This window comes from Silene latifolia, chromosome X (assembly GCF_048544455.1).
Source record: "Silene latifolia isolate original U9 population chromosome X, ASM4854445v1, whole genome shotgun sequence".
In the NCBI taxonomy this organism is placed as follows: Eukaryota; Viridiplantae; Streptophyta; class Magnoliopsida; order Caryophyllales; family Caryophyllaceae; genus Silene; species Silene latifolia.
This window is the reverse complement of record NC_133537.1, coordinates 115,243,522-115,270,194: the sequence shown is the minus strand read 5'-3', so window position 1 is coordinate 115,270,194 and position 26,673 is coordinate 115,243,522.

Genomic DNA, 26,673 nt, shown 5'->3' with positions numbered 1-26,673 from the left:
AACCAAGGTTGGGAACCTTGATGTGTACTTGGTAAGATTCATGCTATGAGAGAGAATATGAATATGAAGGAAAATGCAAGTGTAAGAAGTTTGAACACATGGACACATGGGATGTTAAACTTCTATTGCAATCAATGAGTGTTTACACTTATGATATACATCACAAGGTTGTAATATGATATTGACTGCCCAAGTGTGATGTCGACATTTGTCGTTTGAGTTATTATTAACTCACCTTTGTACATTGTTATATCCAAACGGGTTGTAGAGACAATTGAACCCCGTTAAAGTGAACATGGATTAACATTGTTTTGCCCATAGTTACTTATATGAGGTGACATCTCGAAGTGACTAGAGTGTGAGGCGATTGATGGCAAGTTCAAGTGCCATACAGTCATGTGAGATGACTAGTCGATCACATAGGCAGACTGTTAGGAACATTTTGTCGGGCCTAATGACCGCTTATAGAGTTCTGGCAAGTTTATAGAGCCTGGTCGTGGCGAGAGCTACTATAGTATTCAAATGAGTCGATTCTTTTGACTAAAGACTATTCTCCTAAGATGGCACAGTTTCAGATTAACTTTGATTTGTGTTACTACGACCTTCGTAAATGGGGTCAAATGGGCATATTTTGGGTTATGATGGCTGTGGCTAGTCGAAGGGAATGAGTGCGATAGGAATTGTCCACCCCTTGTCAGGGTTATAACAATATCTCAGGGCCACTCGAGGAGTAATGAACTGGAAATGCGTGGCCACGCTCGGAAAGTATCTATGACAGATAAGTCCGGTCAATCAGTTATTCTCCAGATCGAGGAAACCACTCTCGATATGATCACTTGCAAGTACGACCTGAAAGACACCTTGCATTGAGTGGGAGATAGTAATAGGACAAGAGAATTGGTGACGCACACTTGTCGAGGACAAGTGGGAGATTGTTGGAATATGTGTCCTCCGACAATAATGCGATCACGACTTGTGGACAGCGGGCCGCCCACGGGGGCGCTTGGCGAAGGGGCTCGAAAACAAGCGTTTGCATTTTGTAAGGAGTCGCCACCAATTTTTATGGGAAATTGGAACCGTTCGAATACCTCGTGTCATGTCAAGACACAAAGTAGTGACATGAACACTAAGCAATCGTTACCCTTAGCATTCTATGTCTAGAATGACTCTCGTGGATGCCAATGAACACGGGTGCTCACGGAGATCTGGAGTAAGGGGTGAGGGTACGTATTAGGAAGCTCTTTTGATCAAACACCTAATCCCGCCCGCCTCGATAGCGGCCTCTACTAATGATTAGGGAAGTTATTCGTACTCGATATATCGTCGGCTATATGCATGCAATGCAACATCCATTAGATTAATCCTAGCATGTGAGAATTAGACTAAGTCGGTGGACAACTAATTTAGCAAACAATTGATGTCGAAATTGGATTTAATGTTCATTTACATGTGAGAGACATACAAACAATGAAAGGAATACAATAACTATAAATTACAATAATGAAAATTACAATAATTACATTGGATTAGGCGATTTATGTCGAAAATACCTTTAAAACGGAAAATTTGAGAAAAAGGAATAAAAGAATAAAACACGACGGATCGAAGGTGATAATACGATACTAGTTGGATAATACGCAACCCGATTAATCTAGGTCAAAGCGAAAAAGGAGTTCGGGACAGAATTCACCACTGAACAAAGCGCAAAGAGACCTGCGCCCTTTGGAAGAGGCGCAAATATTCTTTGCGTCTGTTCCAAGGGTGAGTTCTCGGCTGTGAATGGCCGAACGCAAAACCGTTAATGTCAATTGATGATTTTAATGGTTGATTACGATATTAGACTCGGATGAAAGTGATTAATGAATTATTTACATATGATTAAGGTCATAAAACAGTAAAACATGGATGAGACGGATTAATTATGTGAAGGGTCGATGTTAATGAATGATTAATTAAACTAACTAACTAAACGAATTACACTAAACATGATGAATTGACGATGAATTAATGAACAAACAGGTGAAAATATATCAACGATGAATCCCAGAAACTCAATATGAACGAATTGAATTCCTAAAACTCGAATTGAATTTAATGACGAAAACCCGCAAATATTGATCATTAGGGATTTGAGTCGGATTTATGACGATTTAAACATGTTAATGGTGATGGCTAATGTACATATGAATTATTAAACTATCATGTGAACGAATTAACAGACTAACAAAACAAAAGAAATAAATTTGATACGAATTACAGAGGACGGAGGAAGAAGAAAAGAAGCAGGAACTGCGGCAGCCTCACGAAGAGGCGCAGCAGGTGCCGCGCTCCTTCGAAGAGGCGCGATGGTTGCTGCGTCTTTTCTCGACGCCTCATCTCTGGAAATCCGCAAAAAGGTTTTAAAGACGGTTTTAGAAATCGGTTTTAATGAGATGCTTTCGACATAAACCTTACAATTGCTATACAATAATAAAAATACAATAAATAAAAGAGAGATTAATACACCCTCAGACTTACATGTTGACGGAACGAGAAGAACTAAGAAGATCGATTAGTGAATGCTCGACGCGAATGCAAGGAAAGAGTGCCCTCGTAAGAGGAAAACGATTTAACAAGTTGATTAATTAGATTGATTGAGTGTAGTGGTCAAATTGGTCGGTCATGCAACGGAGAGGCTGGTACCCGGAAAGATCCGAGCTTACGTGGTCGGAAGTCCAAGCACGTAGGCGCCAATTAGTAAGAACGAAGTCTAGAATGCAAAGGGAGAAGAGAAGGGCGGACACTCGCGTGAGAAATATGAGGAACGAAAGCTCCTATTTATACTAATCACGTGAAAGAATAGGGTTTCGGAGACTCTTTGGAAGTGAATCTCGGAAAGATATAAAAAGATACGTAAATCATGCAAAGAAGGGCACGGGAAGGGGCGCAGCAGAACCATCGCGTCTCTTGGAAGAGGCGCAAAGACTCTGCTGTGTCTATTCCCGGAGGTTTCCTCCGCTAAGAAAGATTTCCGCATTTGAGTTATGGTAGGACGGAAATAATTCGATTATCTTTTGAATATTACGGGATAAAATTTGCCAAAAGATAAAATTTGAGAAATATGGAATAGAAATATCCGGAATATTCCGAACATTCGACTCGGGATTTAACAAACTATCGAAAAATGGAGACGGTTTTTGACCCTGGACTCAAATGTACTCTAATTATCAAAAACGACCGTATCGGTACGTAGATGACAACTAAGAGGTTGACATTAATATTTGAGCAATCACTTGACGATAATCTTACGAACTGTCACTAATCGTTCCGCGTATCAAACATGCGGCCCAATCATCACCGGGTGGTTTGCGAGGGGTGCAGAAACGAGGTGTCTACAGAGCCCCCACTTTGACTGAGGCTTGGACAAGGCGAAAGTCAAAGTATAGCCATCAGGTCAATCGAAGATTACAACCTGACGACTATGGCGACGCGAGGCGGCTCAAGGGGTCTGAGCCAAGGACCTATCGTCGGGAACATTTTAGAGTCTGTCGACTATCGGGGAGGGTCGTTTAAAGTCCATTAGACTACGTAAGGAGGCTCGCCAGCCATAAGAAGAGATCATACCTGAGATTTCCTCGAACTTTGCGGGGAAATAAGAGAGATATTGAAAACAGCAGGACGTCGGTAGAAACTGCTGGGGATCCGCTTGCGTCGGTCTCAAGCGAACTCTGGCGGAATTTGGAGGTCGAATCTGCTTGCGTTGGCCTCAAGCGGACTCGGGGTTGGAGAATATGCCGACGACTAGGAACATCTTGATCGTCGTAGGGGAAACCTTGAGTGAGCAGTATTGCAAATACTACTGCGCCGGGGATAGACGACTAGGAACATCTTGATCGTCGTAGAAAGAAAGTCTTGAGTGAGCGATCTTTAAATACTCTCTACCGGACATAAAAATTGAGCAATATCACAAATATCTTTTTGCGCGGGATAAAATGAATTCGGACAATACTGCAAAATACTGTCGCTACCGATAAAACGTGGGCCGGAACGAAAGAAAATCGTCGAAACGGACCAAAAGAACATAATAGCATTGAAGAAGAGGCGCACCAAAGATGGGCCCACGAATAACGAACTCATAACGGATTTTTGAAAACCCGCAAGGAGGGAACAAAGGAAGAGGCGCAGCAAGAGAGCTCGCGTCTCTTGGAAGAGGCGCAGACTGCTTTGCGTCTGTTCCCCAATTTGGCAATTCTGCGTAAAAAACGCGAAATCAGAAGGTTTATGTTCATTTTATTCGAAACATAAATCACTCCATTCTCTCTCAAATCTTCACCATTTTCGTCGAGGTTGGATTCAAAAGCTTGCTTAAAATATGACTAATCGAGGTATGTGCTTTAATCTTGCATTAATCTTCCATATTTGTCGAATTTTGAACCGCGAACATTAGGGTTTTCGACCCTTTCGATCGAAAATTTGGGGCTTTTCCCCCAAATGGATTTGTCTTGCCAAATTGATACTAGAAATGGATAATAGGTAATGTTAGGAACATAACCATGTATTTACTTTGAATTTTCATCGAGTTTTGAGCCCTTGAGCGAATTTTGAGACGGTTTCACAGCTGGATCGTAAATTGCTTCGAAAATGGCCTTAGGATTGCCCATTTGTGATGAAACTTGATATTTGGGACCCTTGGATGATGGGTAAACTTTCTACCATCTTGGAATTTTGGTTTGTGACAACTTTTTCAGGACACTTCTAGGGCATAACCGCCATTATAGCGAAATGCTGCCGAATTTTCGACTCGAACCCGAGACTAGGCTTTGACTCGGACTTGACTTGACTCAATTCATCACATGAGTGATTGAATTGGTGGGAATATGGCCAAGGATGGCCAGAAATGGGGAATTCCGGGGCCTTGAAGGCTCGAAAACTTCTTATTAAAGGCTTGTCGTCATGGGACGCGGCCTGGATTTGCTTTAATGTTTGCAGGTGACGATGCTTCTACTTCTGGGAGAGATCCCATGGACATAGACGCCGCTGTTGTTGAGGAGGCGCTAGAGCAGGCCTTCACCGCCGGTGATGGGCTGCTGCGACGAGGTTCCCGAGGAGGAGGTCGAGGAGGAGGAGATTCCGAGACGGGCCCACCTCGGACGAGGGGGTCGTCAGCTGAGAGGAGCCCCCGCGTGGGCCGAGACCTGGGAGAGTAGGCACCTTGTGTGGGCTGCAGAGGGTCACTTGTCCTACAGGACGGTGAAGAGCTTGGTAAATAGGAATTCCCTAACTCATTACCTATCCTTTTCTATTTTTGTTCAAATTCCTTTCAAATTTGCTCAAAACTAAAGATAGCTTTATTTCAAATCATAATAGGAGGCCGGGAACATCCGGTCATTCTCGGGGTATACGACGATGGAGCACTACGAGCGGTACTGTCGGAGGAGGAGAGGGCCATGATCGAGCGCGGAGCGTTCGGTCCTCCTGGTTCGGTCCGGAGGGATATCGTGAAGAGGAAGTTGCGGGCCAACCTTAGCCTGGTCCGCGCTTTCTTGGATCGATTTTGGGATACGACTTCCACGTTTCACCTGCCTTTTGGTGAGGTGGGAGTCACCTTGGAGGACTACGGCATGATTTCTCTGTCCGGTGCGGGACTGAGGAGATGGTGTGGCCGGAGACTGGCATGAGGGCGGATTCGGCCGAGGCGAGGAGGTTGATCGGCTGGAACCTGTCGCCGAAGGCTGTTGCGGTGCCGGGTTTGGTACCCAGTACCTATGTTCGAGATTACTTTGCGGGGAAGACCCCGACTTCGGTGGTGATCGATGGGAGGGAGACGACTCCTCCTCCTTGTACAGCTGAGCAGAGGGCTCGTCTGTGGCTTTGGTGGTTCTTGTCTTCGATTTACCTCGGAGACAAGGGTGAGAGGCTGTCGACGAAGCTTCTCCCCTTTCTTTCTGACCTGAGTTCCCTAGGGCGTTGGGACTGGGTCATCACTTTTGGTTTTTGCGGTCCTCATCCGCTTTATGAGGGCCATGGTTCGTCCGGAGTTGATGGAGAAGGGGACTTCTCCTGGCGCTGTCGGACCTGGGCTACTATTGGAGGTATGAACCTTCCTTTAGACCAAAGTAAATTCCTTTCTTTTATCGAAAGATCATCATTGACTATTCTGTTTTGCAGGCGTGGGTGTACTCTTACTTTCCGGACCTCGCGCCCAAGAGGACGGAGCCGTTGGAGAGGGCCTACCCCGTGGTGAGGGATTGGGTCATGTGCCGGACGAAGAGTAAGCGTTCTTCTCACAATGTCTACCGGCGGGACGTGAACGCCCTTCAGCTGAGCAGCGTGAGTATTCCACTCGTATCTTCTTATACTTTGTTTTAAATTGATCATAGGAATGACCTTTGCCTTTATATTGTCGCAGTGGGTGCCCAGGCCCTGAGCGGAGTACGCTGGAGCGCCTCCTTTTGTTGCTGAGGTCCTTCGACCTAGGAGCTCGAGTCGGCTGCTGTTGTGGACGTCGATGGGTCCTGTGTGGTATCTGGGCGAGCGGTTAGCTCGTCAGTGCTTTCGGGGCGCGTTGACGGTTCCCGTCGATCCTCCTAGGACGATGTTTAGGGAGCCTTCTGAGGCTGAGAGGGAGGCGGACTTGGCTGGTGCTAGTGGCGACGACCTTCTTCTCCCTGACGAGGATTACTCGGCATTCCTTTACGGGAGGTTGGCGTACTGGCCAGTAGTGGTGAGTATCTTTTGTTTTCTTGTTGGATCTTGATTTTCGAGAATCACGACGAAAGATCATCGATTAACGAGAGCCATTTGTCTTTGCGGGAGGTTGAGGCGGCGGCATCGAGCCCCCGTAGTACCCCGAGACCCTCGAGTACACCGACGCCACGGGAGGACGACGATCTCCGAGCTGCGTGACTTTGACGTGGCTATGACGGATGCTGGCCTAGATGACTGGCAGCATCTGATTCGGAGGGTGAGTTCCCATTTTGCATAGTTTTCGTGTAAGAACACATTTGATTGAATTTGTTCAATTTTGCTGAGAATTTTTTTTTGAAATGCAGGTCGCGCCATCTCGGTTCGTGGCATTATGGAGGGTGGCCAACCGGCTGCGAGCTACCGCCATCGAGGCACTTGTCGGTGGTCGGGGTCGTCAGGTACGAATCTCATTTGTTTTCTTTTGATCTTTGGTTTTTCAGTTTTGTTTGGATTGATTGACATGAGCCAATTTATTATTGTCCACAGGCTGATCGTGAGCTGGAGCGAGAGTTAACCCGGTCTCGGGATGAGACGGCTCGTTTGTCGAGGGAGCTCGAGTTTCGGGACGCCGAGATTGCCGCTCTTATGGCGAGGGTTGCCGAGCTGGAGGGTGCACAGCAGTAGTCTGGGTGGTTTTGATTTTGAACATTTTTGGACTTTGTTTTGGGGCGGAAGCCCCCAGTTTACTTGGATTTTTGGACCTGTTTGGAGCGAAGCCCCCAGTTGTACATTTGGACTTGTTTTGGGGCGAAGCCCCCAGTTTGCTTGTACATTTGCTTTTTTTGTTGTATATACGACGGCCTGAGTGCCTTTTGCTGTTGGGTTGTGTTGGTTGTACCTGCAGGTTAGCTTTTGAACAGGTTTGGTAGACAACGGTTTATGCCGTCATGCTGCCGAAATTTACACAGGAAAAATCACGCAACACATACATTTTATATACACATAGGGCCTTTAATTAGCGCAAAATGAGACTCGAAGGGACGTGAAAATGCAAAAATTTTGCCGGAAAATGACCGGACGGTAGGGAGGGTTACCCCCGAAAAAAAAAGAAAAAGAGAAATCTGTAAGTTAGAAAATGGAAAAGGAAATTAAGAAAATGAAATGACTAAGTAAATGTTGAAAAAAAAAGGAATTAAAATGAAAACTAAATATAAAAGTGTGAGAAAAATGGCGGAAAATGTCGATGTCGCCTCGAAATGCGCGTCCGCGGATTAAGGAAACCTGAAGCATGGTAAATTTCTCGGATTTACCAAAATAAAATCCCGTAGGAATAGGAAATTATTCGTTTATAGAATTAGGAAAGATCCAAACGCGGAAATCACGAAGTGAGGTCAGAAGAGGCGCAGCATGAGTGCGTCCCTTTGAAGAGGCGCAGGGTGCCGCGCCTGTTCCTGCAGTCGGTTACGACGGATTTTTGGAAACAGCAATTAGTATAAATAGAAGCGTCGACGAAGCTTTAAATCATATAATTCTTCCGTCTCTCCTTCGTCGATTCACACATAAAAAACTCCCAATAAACTTTCAAGAGAAAATTATCATTATGAATACTTTGGAGATTCGCTTGAAGGAATGGACTAATGAGTTTTCGAACATTGAGAAGCACGATATGGGTGCTTATAACCTTGGGTCTTTATTGAGTTTGAAACTCATTAAGGTTGTGAGACCGTTCTTGGATGCTTATCTTGATTATTGGGATCCAAATTATCATGTTTTTGCGTTCCCAGGAGGTGATATTTGTCCTTTTCCGGAGGAAATTGCTGCTATTGGCGGGTGGGACCCTGAACATCTACCTGCCATCCCTTCTACTGCTCAAGGGTATAAGAGCAAGTTTAGAGATTTGCTTGGACTTACTAGACTGGAGGTGGATCGCTTAGTTACCCCGAAAGGCGTGAGGATGTTAGATTTTATAGACCGATTCATCAACAGGGCCGACCCTACTGTCTCTTATGTTGCTAGGAGGAGAGCATTTGGCTTCTGTTTGCTGCATGTATATGTCTTCCAGGGACATGTTGATGAAGATTTGAGAGGCGATCCTCGTCTTCTGGGTCTTATTGAGCAAATGGAGCTGCGCAGGAGCCCAGCTTGTCTATGCCTAGGGGAGATCATTTTGGGTTTGGATAATAGGAAATCCAACCGTGATCTGCCGTTCTTGGGAAGTCCCGTTATCCTACAGGTAAAAGACACCTTTCTTCTTCTTTTTTTTTTTTTTTTTTTTTTTTTTTGCGGTGTCTAATACCCGTTTTTTGGTAGGTTTGGCTTATGGAACTACTCCGATTGCTAGAGCCCCCAGTTCATGCACTTTCCTATCATGCCCGTATGATTTCGATGAGGACACGGCCGTACATGGTGGACTTCACCCGGGTCTGCGACTATTGGAAGAACAAGCTGAAGACTGATGATGGCCCGTTGATCAGGTGGGTCGTTCCGTGGTGGCACCTCAAGTCTGTCACTGGGGTGTCTTCTTTGGATCCTACTAGGTCCGTGCGCATTCCTGGATTGGAGTTTATGATATGCATCTTCCCTGAGAGATTGATGAGGCAAGTCGGGTTGAAGCAGATGATCCCTAGGCTTGACACCGTTCCGCAGACTGCTATGGCGCTTACTACAGAGAGCCGAAGAGAGTGGTCTATGAAATGGGCCCAAAGAAACATGTGGTTCTTGAACTTCTCCTCCAATGCCTTGTGGGTGTCGGACTCTTATCTGAAGTGGAGGAAGGCTGCAACTTCGGAAGAGCGCGAAAGACTGAGGAAGCGCGAGCCCGTTGACTACAAGGTGCGAGAGGGAGAGAAAGAGAAGGAGAAGCATCTGACAGAAGGAGAAGAAGAAGCCGGGTTCCAAGTCATTCATCCTTCGAAGAAATCGAAGACTACTCCTGTCGCAGAGGTGGTGGTTGGCAAGAATGGAAGAGTCAGGCCTCGAGAAAGACCGTTGGTGATTAGGTCTGAAGTGGTGCAAGAGCGCCCGGCTCGAGGTCGTGACAAGAAATATGACAAGAACGACAAGGGCAAGGGAAAGATGGAGGAATAGCCCAAGTTTTATTTATTATTTAATTATTATTATTATCGTTGTAATAAGAAAGGAGGGATTTTTAGAATCCTAGCCTAATCTATTTTTATTATTTATCGTATTATTATTATGAGAAATTGAATGAAATAAAAAGGTTAAATGGTTATGAAACCGTTGTGATTTTCTTTAATTATTCTTGTCGAATTTCAAATGCAATGCAAATGTCCTTCTATTTACATTTTAAATATAATGGTGGGTTGAATCCCGTGAAGGATTGCCTACGTATTCACTTAGAGAAAGCGAAATCAAACCCTTGCGCGTAGTTCGAGTAAATGTAAAAGAATAATTGTTCGAAGCAAGAGCTTGTAATGAACATAGAAAATAAGCATGAGCTTTTGCTTACTCGGGAGGTGCGAATTTAGTTTGTTTGATGATATGAGGATGACAAGTTTGCCAAGATGCAAGAGCATAGTGACATTCAAATGGGCCAGGGGCCGTTTATTTAGTGCCACAAGAGCGACACTTAGGTTTACGCGAGGCGCGTTTTTATCCTATTCTAGGCATAGTATCGTTTCAGTTGGTCGAGATTTGTGGGGTTTGAAAACTCGTTCCCATCTAGGTCTGTGATTCTAACCGCACCCCCTGGGAGTATGGATTTGACTAGATATGGTCCGGCCCAGTTAGGTTTGAATTTTCCCCTCGGGTCGATTGTAAAAAAAGAGCTCTAACCGATTTGAGTACTAAGTCTCCTTCTTTGACGTTTCTTGGCCTAACCCTTTTGTTGAAAGCTCGTTTGATACGTGCTTGATATGTTTGGACATTATGTAAGGCACGTAGCCTACGTTCATCCAGGAGGATGAGTTCTTCGTATCTATCTTTCTTCCAATCGGCCTCCGGGATTTGACTTTCTAGCAGAATACGCAAGGATGGTATTTCGAGCTCGACTGGTTGTACGGCTTCCATGCCGTAAGTCAAATAGAAAGGAGTAGCCCCAGTGGGCGTCCTAACGGATGTTCGATACCCCCACAAAGCTCAGGGTATTTTGCTTGGCCAATCTCTATAATTGTCAGTCATTTTCTTGAGGATTGTGACGACATTTTTGTTAGCCGCCTCTACCGCGCCGTTAGTCTGTGGTCGATAGGGCGAGGAGTGATGATGCTTGATCTTGTACTTGGCTAGCAATTGTTCGGTTTCGGCTTGGAAGTGGGACCCATTATCGCTAATGATTTCATGTGGGCAACCATATCGGCAGATGATGTTGTTTTGTATGAATTTGGCTACATTTTTGGCCGTAAGAGCGGTGTAGGAAGCCGCTTCTACCCACTTGGTGAAGTAGTCGATTGCCACTAAGATGAAACAGTGACCTCCTGTTCCGGCTGGGGTTATTTTCCCAATTATGTCAATTCCCCATGCAGAGAATGGCCAAGGAGATGTCATCGTATAGAGCAACGAAGGAGGGACATGTTGTACGTTCCCGAAGATTTGACAGTTGTGGCAATGTCTCACATATTTGATGCAATCAGATTCCATTGTGGTCCAATAGTACCCTAGACGTGTGATTTTCTTTGCCATCATAGGTCCACTCATGTGAGGACCGCATTCTCCGTCGTGGACTTCTTCCATCACTTTTCGTGCCTGTGAATGATCAAGGCAACGTAGGACTACACCAAGAGGTGTTCTTTTGTACAATTCTCCTTGCATTAGGATGTATTGGGAAGCTAATAGGCGTATAGCGCGTTGTCCCCTTTTGTCCATGTCTGGTGGATAGGTGCCATTGAGCTTGAAATTCAGGATTGCTTAGAACCAGGGTTCCTGTGCGATTTCTTCTTCATTGGTAATTTGATGGACATAAGCCGGCTCCGACCGTCGTTCGATACATAAAGGCATTTCCATCATGTAATCTGGCATGTTTATCAAAGATGCAAGTTTCGCAAGAGCGTCTGCAAATTGATTTTCTTCTCGAGGTAGGTGTAAGTAGGTTACATGATCAAAGAATTGAGCGACTTGGTCTATCCTAGCCTGATAGGGTGCTAGGCTTTCACTTCGGATTTTCCAGGATCCTGTAACTTGGTTGATGATCAGTGATGAATCTCCGTGCACTCGGAGGTTTTTGATGCCTAAGCTTACTGCTGCTTGTAGTCCAATTAGACAAGCCTCATACTCTGCGGCGTTGTTCGTCACCTCGAAGTCGAGTTTGACAGCAATCGGTGTATGCTCACCTTCAGGAGAAATGAGCAACACTCCTATCCCAAATCCTCTTAGGTTTGATGCTCCATCAAAGTATAGGTCCCAGGAGTCTACATCTGTTTGAAGTATATCCTCGTCGGGAAATGACCAAGTATCTATGGTTTGTGCGTCGTTGATGGGATTTTCTGCGAAGAATTCGGCGACGGCGCGACCCTTTATAACTTTCAGTGGCACATATTTGAGGTCAAATTCCGAGAGCATCATGGTCCATCTTGCCAGGCGTCCGTTGAGGACGGGTTTCTCGAAGAGTTATTTGACTGGATCCATTTTGGAGAATATCTTGACGGAGTAGCTAAGCATGTAGTGACGTAGCTTCTTCGTTGCCCATACAAGAGCGAGGCATGTCTTTTCGAGTTGTGAGTACTTGCACTCGTATTCCAAGAACTTCTTACTTAGGTAGTAAATAGCTCTTTCTTCACTTCCTACGGTTTGAGCTAACATGGCGCCCATGGCGGTTTCGGTTACCGTGAGATACAAACCAAGAGGTTGATCTTGTTGTGGTGGCATGAGCACTGGTGGTTTAGCCAATATCTCCTTGATTCTGTCGAACGCCTTTTGACAATCGTCGTCCCACATGGTGTGGTCTGTTTTCTTGAGTTTCTTGAAGATAGGCTCGCAAATCATCGTAAGTTTCGATATGAATCGACTTATGTATTGCACTTTTCCCAGAATCCCCCGACTTCCTTTTCTCGTTTGAGGTTGTGGCATTTCGATCAGAGCTTTGATTTTGGAAGGATCTATTTCTATGCCTCGTTGGCTAACGACGTATCCTAGGAGTTTGCCGGATGTCACCCCAAATGTGCACTTTTGAGGGTTGAGTCTCATGTTGTACTTCCGTAGCCTTGCGAAGAACTTGCGAAGGTTCGCAATATGTCCCTCTCTTTCCTTGGATTTGACGATCATGTCATCTACATATACCTCGACTTCTTTATGCATCATGTCATGTAGGAGTGTAGTCGCGGTGCGTTGGTATGTAGCTCCGGCGTTGATCAATCCGAACGGCATTACTGTATAGCAATAGGTTCCCCATTGGGTGACGAACGCAGTCTTATGCATGTCTTCCATGGCCATTTTGATTTGGTTATAACCCGCATATCCATCCATGAAGGATAGTAATGCGTGGTCTGCAGTATTGTCCACTAATATGTCGATGTGAGGTAGAGGGAAGTCATCTTTTGGACTCGCTTTGTTCAAGTCCCTAAAGTCAACACAAACTCGGATTCTCCCATCCTTTTTGGGTACGGGTACTATGTTAGCTACCCAAATCAGTACTCGAAACTTTGATGAACCCGGCTTTGAATTGTTTGTCAACTTCTTCCTTAATCTTTAGAGCCCACTGTTCTCATTCGTCGAAGCTTCGCTTTCACGGGTTTGAAACCTGGTTTAATCAGAATCCTATGTTCGGCGATGTCCCTGTCGATCCCTGGCATGTCTTTGTAGGACCAAGCGAAAACGTCTTTGAATTCATTTAGGAGGTCTATGAAATCGGCCCGTTCGGTAGAGCTCAAGGTAGTCCCTATCCTAAGTTCTTTGGGTTCTAGTTCGGTTCCTACATTGATGGGTTCGGTATCCTCAATTACAGGTCCCCCTTCCCCTTCCCCTTCCTGTAGTATTTCTTTGGCTACGTAGGGAGGTATTTCGGTCAAGTCCGGGTCTTGGTCATCCTCGGTATCATCATAAACAGAATGCACTCAAGATAACGCAAAGAGTAACCTCTCGATTTATTCATATTAAGATTTGAGTAAAGTTGAAACAAAGAAGCCAACTGATCCATGGTCAGTGGCGGTAAAGGGACAGTAATTGGGGCATTTCCCGAACTACTGTGGCTACTTGAAAATAAGCTAGGAGAAATGAAGGGAGTGGGGATGACGACAGGAGTAGACTCTCTAATGACTTCTCTAGACTTTGACTCGACTCCGACTCCGACTGCGATTCGATTCGAACTCGTCGTCTTCTCGTTCTTCTTTGAACATCTCTCCTTCTCCAGTGGTGAGCTTGAAGAGTCTTCCCTGATTGTCGGTCCATTTGATTGATTTTCTCCATCCTTTCTCACTGCTTTGTGTCGATTTCTGTGATCAATGCGGTGGGGTTGAAGCGATCGTCTTGAAGTATCGTAGTAATGATCTCATCCTGCGCGGCCTTAACAAATCGGTCCTCTCCAAACAAAAGGCTAACAGCTTGTTCGTCTAAGCAAGGTGCTTGACGGGTTTTGACGGTAGGAACCGTTTCTGGAGGGATGAAGTAGCAATCGTGAAAGATCTCGATTCCGGCTAACTTCCTCTCGAGGTAATGCCAAGGTTCGGGAAATCCATGAAAGAGTTCCGAACTTCCTTCTTGAACGAAGTATCCATTCAAGGTAGGGAGATATGGCCTCATTTGGACTCCTACATACTTGCGATTTTGGACTTGGGCAAGCATTTCGAGAACTTCTTCTGTTGTGGGTTTGTACCCTAGTCTAAGTGGTATTCTCGATGAGTTGCCTTTCTTGTATGGCGCGAAGGTGTTCTTCCGAGTCGGGTTCAAAGGCATTCCATGGAAGTATCCCTGATTTTTGAGTATGTGGTTGACCACCAAGTTGGAATAGGGATTATAGTACAAGGGTGCCAACTCACTTTCTATGACATTTACACTTTGGAAGCCCCCAAGTTCGTAGACGGGATCCGCAAGGACTTGATTATTTGATTGCTTCTCGATTATGGCCTTGATGGGTGACGAAGTGATCGTCACAACTTTGCCATTTAGTGGGATCTTGATCTTTTGATGAAGGGTGGATGTTACCGCTTTGGAAGCATGAATCCAAGGCCTTCCCAGAAGTATATTGAATGAAGCTTCGATGTCCACTATTTGGAAGTTAACCTTTCGTTCGATTGGTCCCGTTGCTATGGTTAGGTTAGCAAGTCCTACCACTTTTCGTCGTGTACCGTCATATGCACGCACACCTTGATTTGTAGGGGTCCAGTCCGACTCTTTCATGCCTAGTTTGTATGCCGTTTTGAGGGGTATGACGTTGACATGGAGCCATCATCTACCAAGGTCATTGGCACATTTTTCTTTAGACAGATGACAGTGATGTATAGAGCAAGGTTGTGACTGGCGCCGAAAGGTGGCAAATCTTCGTCTGAGAAAGTAATAGGATTACTTAGCTTGGGTGATTCTTGGAAGACCAAGTTGACTACATCTTCAGGAGTAGAGTTATGCGCTACATTCAATTTGGCCAAAGCTTGCAGTAAAGCTTGGCGATGCGGAAATGAGCTTGCCACTAGTTGCCAGACTGAAAGATCGGCCTTGGTTTTCTGTAATTGCTTGAGCAAATGATCAGTGGGGTCATCTTCGTTGTCATTTGGTGTGATGACGTTGGTTGGACCGTTTTGAGTGGTGCTTTGATATGGGCGACCCGAACGAGTTAGGTGGTCCACATCTTGGTCTTCACCGTTTTGGACTATTTCCTTTACCAAAGAGTTTTCAATGAGGTATTCGTCTTCATCATCATCGGCCCAAACCCCATTAATTGCGGCTAGTTCCCTTATTCTCATGATGTCACTTTCGAGTTGTATGATTTGATCGACTAGCTTGTCGACCACGGCGACTACTTCTTGCATAGTGGCATTTTGAGAGAAGGTCAATGGTATGCGCTCCTTAGGTGTTGCATTGGGATTGCGCAAGACCATTACCATGTTTTCTAGTTCCCACACTTGTCTATCTACACTCCTTGCCCATGCGATGAAGTCGGAGATGGTAGGGGAGATGGTAGAGTAGAGTCTTTCTTTCTCAATTGCATGAATTTCACTTTCGGTGGGATAAATGAGGTGTGAGCAATCTAAGGTAGATTCGTCACTTGTAATCACTAGAACTCCAAGAGGATTCTGAGTGTTGTTGGGCTTACCTCCTGGCGGGATTGGAAGTCGGCCATCCTCAATCATATCTTGTAGCACATGTTTCAATTTGTAGCATTTTTCTGTGTCATGCCCCTTGCCCCTATGGTATTCATAGTAGGAATTTTCATCCCAGAATTTGGACTTCCTTTCAGGTTCGGGAGTAGGTCCAATGGGTTGGAGTTTGCCTTGCTTCATTAGCCTTTTTAGAGCGTTGGAGTACGTATCTCCAAGGTTTGTGAACTTCCTTGGTGGGCTAGTTTTCTTGGATGGCTCGAGAAGGTTAACTTCGTCGGTCTTGCTAGTGGAGCCGTATGAACGACTTGTGGACCCTTGGTATCCTCGACCCACCGTTTTGGACAAGAGTCCTTTACGGATGTCGTCTTCAATTCGTGTCCCTAACACGGTTAAGTCTTTGAAGGTCTTGATGTTTTGATATCTCAAATGGTTGGCATATATGGGCTTGAGATTGTCCACGAACTTCTCCACAAGAGTGGCCTCATCCGGGCGTTCAACTAGTTGAGTACTAGTCTTCCTCCACCTACTTAGGAAGTCGGTGAATCCTTCCTTGTCATTTTGGGTAAGAACCTCTAGAGTGCGCATGTTGACTTGGATCTCAGCATTATCCGCATATTGTTTTGAGAACTCGATGGCGGCGTCCTCCCAAGTGGCGACCTTTTTGTGATCTAAAGTGTAGAACCATTGCTTTGGGATGGTGTCAAGAGATGAAGGAAAGATCCTTAAGAACATCTCGGGTTTGATGCCTTTGATAGACATGTAGTCCTTGAAGGCGCGGATGTGGTTCAAAGGGTTCTCATGTCCTTTAAACTTAGGGATATCCGTCATGCTAAAGTTAGTGGGCAATTTGGAATTGACGGCTTCATATTTACGATTGTTCTCCCTGTAAATGTCATCCCCCTTAAGGTACATCAATTGCTCCTCTAGGTATTGGAGTCTTTTCTCACCAAGGTTGTCCCTAGGATAGGATTTTCATCTTTAGACTCGTCATCGGAAAATTGTAGCACTCCACCTTTGGGGGGAGGTAGCTTTCCCTCCACATCAAAGATACGGCCTTCGATAAGCTCAAGGCGGTCATAGGTTTGTTCTTGAGTGATTTGCATTTGGGCTATCGCGGCTAGGATTCGATCATTACTTTCTTGAATTTGCTGGAGGTTCGTTTCATCACTTGACCCAGGCATCTTGGAAACTGGATAAGAGATCGGCGACGAATCAAAACACGATCGACCATTCCATCACACTTGCTAAAAGAGGAAAGACTTGACTCGTGAAGTGGGTGTGTGCCACTTGTGTTAAGTGAGTTTTGAAGAAAGACAAGGTCTTTGAAAATGTGTGTCCTAGTCAACTGTAGTGTAGTTGTAGGAGTGGACTCGAGGTGAGGTTTGAAATGGGCTTGTGGCCCGAATTTTGACACGACAAACGGACAGAGTTTTGACCGGACTTTGTGCTAATTAAAGGCCCTATTTCGAAATTCTTGATTGAAAACGGGTTTTGATTTTTTGAAAATTCGTCATGGTTTTGTTTAGAAATGGTGATCACATAAGGTTTACACATTTATACAAGCATTATAACGGGATGCTGAGTGCATTTAGAAGGGTTTTGGTTTAAAGGGTGGGTTGCCATACCGAACCATCAAACCCGAAGTCTGTGGAGAGGCTCGTGCCAAACAAGAGTAAGGCCGATTCCTAGTCCATTTCCTCAAGTAGTGAAGGCCTTTGATACAAACAAGAGTAAGCATCATGGTATGGATGACGTCAATCGCTATCCATCTTTAGGCCCAAATAAGAATTAGGACCGTTTAGACGGGACGATTGGTCGAATGGGTTGGGTTGGGCCTAGGAAGGCCGAATAAAACGATCTAGGAAGACCGAGTTATGAAAACCGACAATTGTCTTGTACAAACTTATTCCCTAACCTTGTTCAAGTTTCACCCTTGGCTACACGTAAGTGTATTATCCCGAGCGGAGTCGCCAAACTGTGGACAGCGGGCCGCCCACGGGGGCGCTTGGCGAAGGGGCTCGAAAACAAGCGTTTGCATTTTGTAAGGAGTCGCCACCAATTTTTATGGGAAATTGGAACCGTTCGAATACCTCGTGTCATGTCAAGACACAAAGTAGTGACATGAACACTAAGCAATCGTTACCCTTAGCATTCTATGTCTAGAATGACTCTCGTGGATGCCAATGAACACGGGTGCTCACGGAGATCCGGAGTAAGGGGTGAGGGTACGTATTAGGAAGCTCTTTTGATCGAACACCTAATCCCGCCCGCCTCGATAGCGGCCTCTACTAATGATTAGGGAAGTTATTTGTACTCGATATATCGTCGGCTATATGCATGCAATGCAACATCCATTAGATTAATCCTAGCATGTGAGAATTAGACTAAGTCGGTGGACAACTAATTTAGCAAACAATTGATGTCGAAATTGGATTTAATGTTCATTTACATGTGAGAGACATACAAACAATGAAAGGAATACAATAACTATAAATTACAATAATGAAAATTACAATAATTACATTGGATTAGGCGATTTATGTCGAAAATACCTTTAAAACGGAAAATTTGAGAAAAAGGAATAAAAGAATAAAACACGACAGATCAGAAGGTGATAATACAGATACTAGTTGGATAATACGCAACCTGATTAATCTAGGTCAAAGCAGAAAAGGAGTTCAGGGACAGAATTCACCCTGGAACAGGCGCAGCAGGCACTGCGCCCTTTGGAAGAGGCGCAGCAGTTGCTGCGTCTGTTCCAAGGGTGAGTTCTGGCTGTGAAGCCGGAACTGCAAACCGTTAATGTCAATTGATGATTTTAATGGTTGATTACGATATTAGACTCGGATGAAAGTGATTAATGAATTATTTACATATGATTAAGGTCATAAAACAGTAAAACATGGATGAGACGGATTAATTATGTGAAGGGTCGATGTTAATGAATGATTAATTAAACTAACTAACTAAACGAATTACACTAAACATGATGAATTGACGATGAATTAATGAACAAACAGGTGAAAATATATCAACGATGAATCCCAGAAACTCAATATGAACGAATTGAATTCCTAAAACTCGAATTGAATTTAATGACGAAAACCCGCAAATATTGATCATTAGGGATTTGAGTCGGATTTATGACGATTTAAACATGTTAATGGTGATGGCTAATGTACATATGAATTATTAAACTATCATGTGAACGAATTAACAGACTAACAAAACAAAAGAAATAAATTTGATACGAATTACAGAGGACGGAGGAAGAAGAAAAGAAGCAGGAACTGCGGCAGCCTCACGAAGAGGCGCAGCAGGTGCCGCGCTCCTTCGAAGAGGCGCAGTGGTTGCTGCGTCTTTTCTCGACGTCTGTCTACTGGAAATCCGCAAAAAAGGTTTTAAAGACGGTTTTAGAAATCGGTTTTAATGAGATGCTTTCGACATAAACCTTACAATTGCTATACAATAATAAAAATACAATAAATAAAAGAGAGATTAATACACCCTCAGACTTACATGTTGACGGAACGAGAAGAACTAAGAAGATCGATTAGTGAATGCTCGACGCGAATGCAAGGAAAGAGTGCCCTCGTAAGAGGAAAACGATTTAACAAGTTGATTAATTAGATTGATTGAGTGTAGTGGTCAAATTGGTCGGTCATGCAACGGAGAGGCTGGTACCCGGAAAGATCCGAGCTTACGTGGTCGGAAGTCCAAGCACGTAGGCGCCAATTAGTAAGAACGAAGTCTAGAATGCAAAGGGAGAAGAGAAGGGCGGACACTCGCGTGAGAAATATGAGGAACGAAAGCTCCTATTTATACTAATCACGTGAAAGAATAGGGTTTCGGAGACTCTTTGGAAGTGAATCTCGGAAAGATATAAAAAAGATACGTAAATCATGCAAAGAAGGGCCTGGGAAGGGGCGCAAAGCCCACTCGCGTCTCTTGGAAGAGGCGCAAAGACTGGCCTGCGTCTATTCCCAGGAGGTTTCCTCCTGCTTAAGAAAGATTTCCGCGTTTGAGTTATGGTAGGACGGAAATAATTCGATTATCTTTTGAATATTACGGGATAAAATTTGCCAAAAGATAAAATTTGAGAAATATGGAATAGAAATATCCGGAATATTCCAGAACATTCCGACTCGGGATTTAACAAATATCGAAAAAAATGGAGACGGTTTTTGACCCGGACTCGAATGTACTCTAATTATCAAAAACGACCGTATCGGTACGTAGATGACAACTAAGAGGTTGACATTAATATTTGAGCAATCACTTGACGATAATCTTACGAACTGTCACTAATCGTTCCGCGTATCAAACATGCGGCCCAATCATCACCGGGTGGTTTGCGAGGGGTGCAGAAACGAGGTGTCTACACGACTGTTGATCATGATGATCACATGTTTAAGTCTCATTAAAATGAATACAATTGGGAAGTAATATTGTTACTGTCAACTGGTCAACATATATCGGTAATGATTGGCTGACTAGAGTTTGACATTACTGTCGTGTGACGGTGGTGATCAGTTGACCCCCTAGGTCATACCTAAAGGGCAATACTCTTAATTGATTATTTAATTAATCGTATAATGTTACGAGTTAATTAAATTACTTGAAAATTGACGGACGATTTTGGAAGTAAAATTTACGTATCATGTTGAAATGTGATTAAATAAGATACGGTCTGAGTAATTGAATTGTATCATTACTCGGATGAAATAATTGTTTAATGTAACAATTAAATTGAATGAATTGTTATAAATACAATCAGTTGTGATTTATAAATTGGTAAAATTTTGGCACAAGTAAATATGAAATTACTAAGTCAATTTTTGTATGTGACGTATTTTTATTAATACGTTGATTTTTAATATGTTAAAAATACATAACAAATATATGTGACATGTGACATGTAACATATAGACAATTGACAAAAATAATATGGAATCCATATTATAGAATGGGCCGAAAATTAGAAGGGTTTGTACTAATTATATGTTGCTTGTAATTAGTGGAAAACACAATGATTAAAAGGAAACCTAGCCATGCAAGCCTATTGTTCCTTGTGAAGAACAATTTCTCCATGCATTGGCTCACCCTAAAGCTCCTCTTACACGGTTTTGGGGAAGCAAATTTCATCATTGTTTTTCTTATAATTTTACCCAATAATATACAAAATGTTGTAGATTATTATTTCATTCTATTCCATCATCAAATATAGAGATTTCTAGTGAGATAAAATCCTCTCTTCTTCTCTCTTAAAAACCGAAATAAATAAGTGTTTTATAAAAGTTTTGGTTCAATTTTCTACCTTTGATTAATATTATAACTAGTATTTGTAATATTAATTATATTAAGAGGAGCCTTGGGTATAATACATAGGGAGAGATCTTACACTTAGATCTTTGTTCTTCCATTGGAAAAGCTCAAGAACAAGAAGAGAAAGGTGATCTCTCTTGTGCCCTAATAGCCGAAATCTACTATGTAAGGACATGATTTCTCCTCTATTTATATTATTGTTTGCATGCATAAGATCCGTAATTAATTTTATGACAAATTATTTAGACATATAAGAGTATGTTAACATGTATATGAATCTACATTTCCTTCACACATTCCTTCATAGATGCAATTTTTTCAAACTTCTAAGCCTAGAAGGATACCAATAAATCACCTCCAAGTTGTGTCAAGCTAGGGTACCTTTGTCCTCAATCGTTAAATGCTTTTGTCAAGAGTAGACTCCCTATGGTGTTAGAAACACTGGAGGATCGCGAAATTCCCCCTCTTGCCTAGACAAGAAGAAGGGTCGTCCCCTCTCTACCATGCACAAAAATGGGTACGATGGATAAAGGGATCAATAGATATTTGAGTTTCACTTTGGGAGTTTGCTTTTGTTTTTGTTTTTCCCCCCAATTTCATGCGGCATATAACATTTGAGAACACTTTCTTGCCATTTCTTTTTGATTTTAGGCATTTCAACACTTGACAACTTTTTGCATTTCTTTTGAACATTTTCAAAGTCACCCCATATGTAGTGAGGGTGGCTTATATTTGAAGCTTTAGGAGTTCTATTTTTGCTCCTCTTTTCATTTGACGCATTTTTGCAAACTTTCTTTCACTTTTCATTTCATTGAACTCAAATCAATTTCTTTTTGTGCTCATTCCCTTTGATGACAAAAATGTGGTAGAACATGGATGATGGATGGATGCATGGTTTCAAGGGTCACCTTGGAATAAACGGTAGCCAAGGAGTTATCACACCACAAGGTACTCTAGACTAGGCCTTAATCCATGGGTCAAAGGATACTAGTATGACACATCCTAGGATGTTTTACAAGTATTCTAACAAGCAAAGTCTTAAGAAGAAAAAGTATCTACTAGGGCCTATATACACTTGTCAAGCTTCCCAAGTAGACGGTTTCGCAAAATTTTTCTAACATGCAACTACATGCCATGATGCAACTAGCATATAAACATCGTAATGCAAATGATTCTACCAACTAATATGCCATATAAACTAAATGCAACTCCTAACAACACATAGATACACAAACCGCAACAACAAAATACACCACATTCTCCTTGACATGTAAGCCCATCCTCCTCATATGAATAATGAAAAAGAAATGGAAGGGAAATAGAGATTAGAGCGATCATACCAAGCGGTCTTCATTTTCCCTTGCTAATGCCTCAAATGTAGTGTTGTATTTATGTGAGAAGAGAACAAAAGCACAAGTATATACAATTCTACACTACTAAATTAAAGAACATGTTTTTGGTTTTTTCAAATTTTCAAATTTTTATGGATTTTTGTTTTATGAAATTAAAAGACATATTTTTGTGATTTTTCGAAATTTTTCAATTTTTATGCATTTTTGGAATATAAATTCTCATCCCCCACTTTATTTTGGACATTGTCCTCAATGTACATGTAGGAGTAGGAATAAAAAGAAAATACATGTTTTTGGATTTTTGATTTTTTTGAAATAAAGTACAAATGCAATGATATGATATGAATGAATGCATGCTCTAACTAAATGCAATTCTATATGACATATATAACAAATGAATGCAATCTAAACTATACTAAATGATGCATGATTTCTATTAAGCTATGGTCACCTATGATCAAACCTCCCCAAACCGATTTAAACACTATTTCTAGTGTAGAAATGAATAGGTTTGACCATTAGTGACTATGCATGAATTCTAATCTATATGCAACTAACTACATGAATCATGTGAGATATAATACAATGCAAACTATATTATATGAACTAACTAATGTAAATGTAAATGCAATAAGAAATATAATACAAATGTAAGCCTAAACTATATGATATATGTATGTCGCTTCATGGTTTAACCTCCCCAAACCGATTTTAAACACTATTGCTAATGTAGGAAGAAAGGGGTTTAATCATGAGGCAAATACATAAATGCAACTATACATGAGAGATAGGGAAAGAAAAGGGTTCTTACAATCATTGTAGGAGATGAAGATGGTAGATATGAAGCATATATAGCCATGACACGAGCCAAATGAGAGAAAAAGATGAATTTTAGCCTGAACCCGCTCCAGATAGATCTGACCCGCTCGGGTTGTGGGTGAACCCGCTCCAGACAAATTCAACCCGCTCGGGTTGGCAGCAAAGACGGGCGTCTTTCTTAAAATCCGCTCGGATTCTTGGGCAGGAACTTTTCTTTCTTTTCTTGTCCTCCAATCCGCTCAGATTTGTCTCGGGATGCGCATTTTTTTTTTTTTTTTTTTTTTTTTTTTTTTTTTTCCAACACCTTTCTCTTGATAACACATTTACTCATAAGCCCAAATTTTCCATTTTCTTCATTTCTTTACATTTTTCATCTTCTCATTTTTATGAATTTCCTTCAAAAACTCAATTAAAATATGAGATCCCTCCCTTTCATCTCTCATGCAATTTATTGAATGAATGCAAAACTATACTAAATGCATATATACAAATTAATGGTTATTAAGGAACTCCATCAAACCAAGGATTATCAATAAACAATTTCATGGAAAATCATCACTAGCACTCAAAGCACGTAGAAGTCGGTCAAATTCTTGGGAGTGGGACATGAATAGGCATGCATAGCAACACAAGATTATGCAATTGAAAAATGCCCACGTAAAAGACCGAACAAGCATATCAAGAGCATCATGACAAAAATCATAAGAGAAATGATGGATGGAAGAAACATGAAATGGGTAGTTGGTTGACAATTCACTCAACTCTTCCTCCAAATAGTCAAAATCACCACATTCAATGCAAGTACTCTCATTATCATCCAAGGTGATTTTAAGGGTGTCTATTTGGGGTTCCCAAATGTCCTCATCATATTCCTCATCCCAACAAGGTCCATTATCAAAGGGGTTGTCATAGCAAGGCTCACCAAGCTCAACACAATTGTCTCCCTCAAATATGTCATCCTCAAAGGGTGAGTTTTCACTCAAGCTCTCATCCATATCACTCTCACTTTGCCCATTAACATCAAATTCCATGGAGATTGAGTTCATTGAAACACAAGAAGAGTAGGATGACGGCATCCAAGCATTAGTTTCACAATCAAGAATGTACTCCTCCTCCTCATCACTCTCCTCATCTAGCACTCCATCTTCCCAAGGTGGGGTAATTTTGTGGGCATAGTGTGTTGGCTCAAGGTTATATGAAGGTTTCTCATCCTCACAAGTCTCATTTTCATAGTTTTCCTCAATGAAGTTTTGAAATGTGGCTTTTATTGCTTCCATACCTTCCTTGGCACTCTCAAATATGTCATGTATAGTTTGCTTGAGACAATGAATGGTCATGAACTCAACAAATTCCCAAAATTCCTCACAACTCATCTCACATATCCTACCACCACTCAAGTGAAATGCCAAGTTGCGGGTTTCAAGGTTCATGCCATTATAAACAACACAACATGCTTCACAATTTGAAAGATTAAAACCATGATGCCAAGCATGAGTCATATAATCTTCAAATCTTGCAACATATTTACCAAATGATTCATTTTCATATTGCCAAAAAGTGAATGTAGACATGTTGAGCATGTGATAAAGAACAAGTATAATAAAATTCAAGAAAAAGAATCACAACTAAACTTAGACAAAAGAACAATTCAAATAAACAACACCGTCCCCGACAACGGCGCCATTTTGATGTAGGGTGATGTCGTCGGGTCACATCCAATCAAACACATTTATAATACTCAACATGAAACTAGTTAGTGGTAAGTCGAGGTCGATCCATGGGACGGTGGTTACTCAAATTATTCAATCTAATTAGGTTGTGCTTGGGGTTGTCACAATTGTAATGGGTTGATGATTCTAATCTAATAGATGCAATGAACAAGCAACAAAAGGAAAGATGTAAACAATTGATTAAAAATGCTAGGATATCATGGGGTCATAGGGGATTTATGGGAATTGATCATACAAACATGTTCTCAAATTATAAGCAAGCAATTATTGTTGTGATGGATTGAGTTGGGTTATATCTTACAATCCTAGGAAAGTTTGGGTCCCGGAGCCGAATCGATTAGATTGTACAACACCTACAAGTCGACTTAGTCTTCCCTACTCAACAACATGCATGGTCTAATGAGACTCGAGTTGGTTTATGTCTTACAAGTCTCATTGAAAAGGTAGGTGATGGGTAAAAAATGCAAGGATTCATAGGCTCGCATTTCATCAAACATAACATGTGCATGAGTTGAAATCAAAACAAGCAAGCAAATAAACCATGAAAGCATATTAATTTAAGCATGAATCATTCTCCATGTTGGTTTCCCCTAATTACCCATTAATCCTAGCTAAGTAACTACTCACTCATGATCAAGTTTAACATGTTAATAAGGTTGTCAATCATACTAACAAAGCCAAACATGATGAACAAGTAAGAAAGATTAACAATAATTAAAACAAGGATTAAGAGAATTATACCTATGGAGATTCCAAAATAATAATGCAAAGAATAATAGAAGAACTTGATGATTGATGGAAGGTTGTCAATCTCCCAATAAACCCAATAATCTTCTAATTACCCAAGAATAAACTTGAATTACTCAATAATAAACTTGAACAATGATTAAAGGAAAGATTAATGTGTAATTTGTGGAAAGATTAAATGATAAATCTATTCTAATCTACTACTAATCTAATCTAAGGAAGGATTGAATTATCCTAATGAAAACTTGATGGTTTGATTATTACAAATGTGGTATATATAATGGGGATTAGGTGTAAGAATTAGGGTTAACTAAGGGCTAAATTAGTAATTACACTTTTGAGTTTAGAGCAGGGAGACGCCGGTATTTTTCGAAGGAAGGGCATCTTTCTTTGAAGCTTGAAGAAACGGATTTGTGCTGGACTGGAATCCGTGCGTATTGGTGTCGGGACGGGCGGATTGTAGCAGGGGAAGACGGGCGGATTTGGGTGAAGACGGGCGGATTCTGAAGATTCTGCCCGGGCGTCTTTGGGGGAAGACGGGCGTCTTGTGGTTCACGTAGCAAGGGAAAACTTCCTGTCCAGGAATACGCCCGTCCCGAGCGAAATATGGGCGTCCTGGGCTTCAACCCGAGCGGGTTGAATTTGACTCGAGCGGGTTGATCTGTATCTTGAGCTCGGATTGTAAAACGGACGTCATTTTCTCATCCGGACTCCTATTGGAGTGATTCAAAAGCCTAGATCACTTGTTTTTTTGATGCCGTTCCATCTAGCATATTTTCAGAGCCAAAGGAGCAACCCTTGGTTCGGTTTTCGAGCGATTTCTTCTTGTAA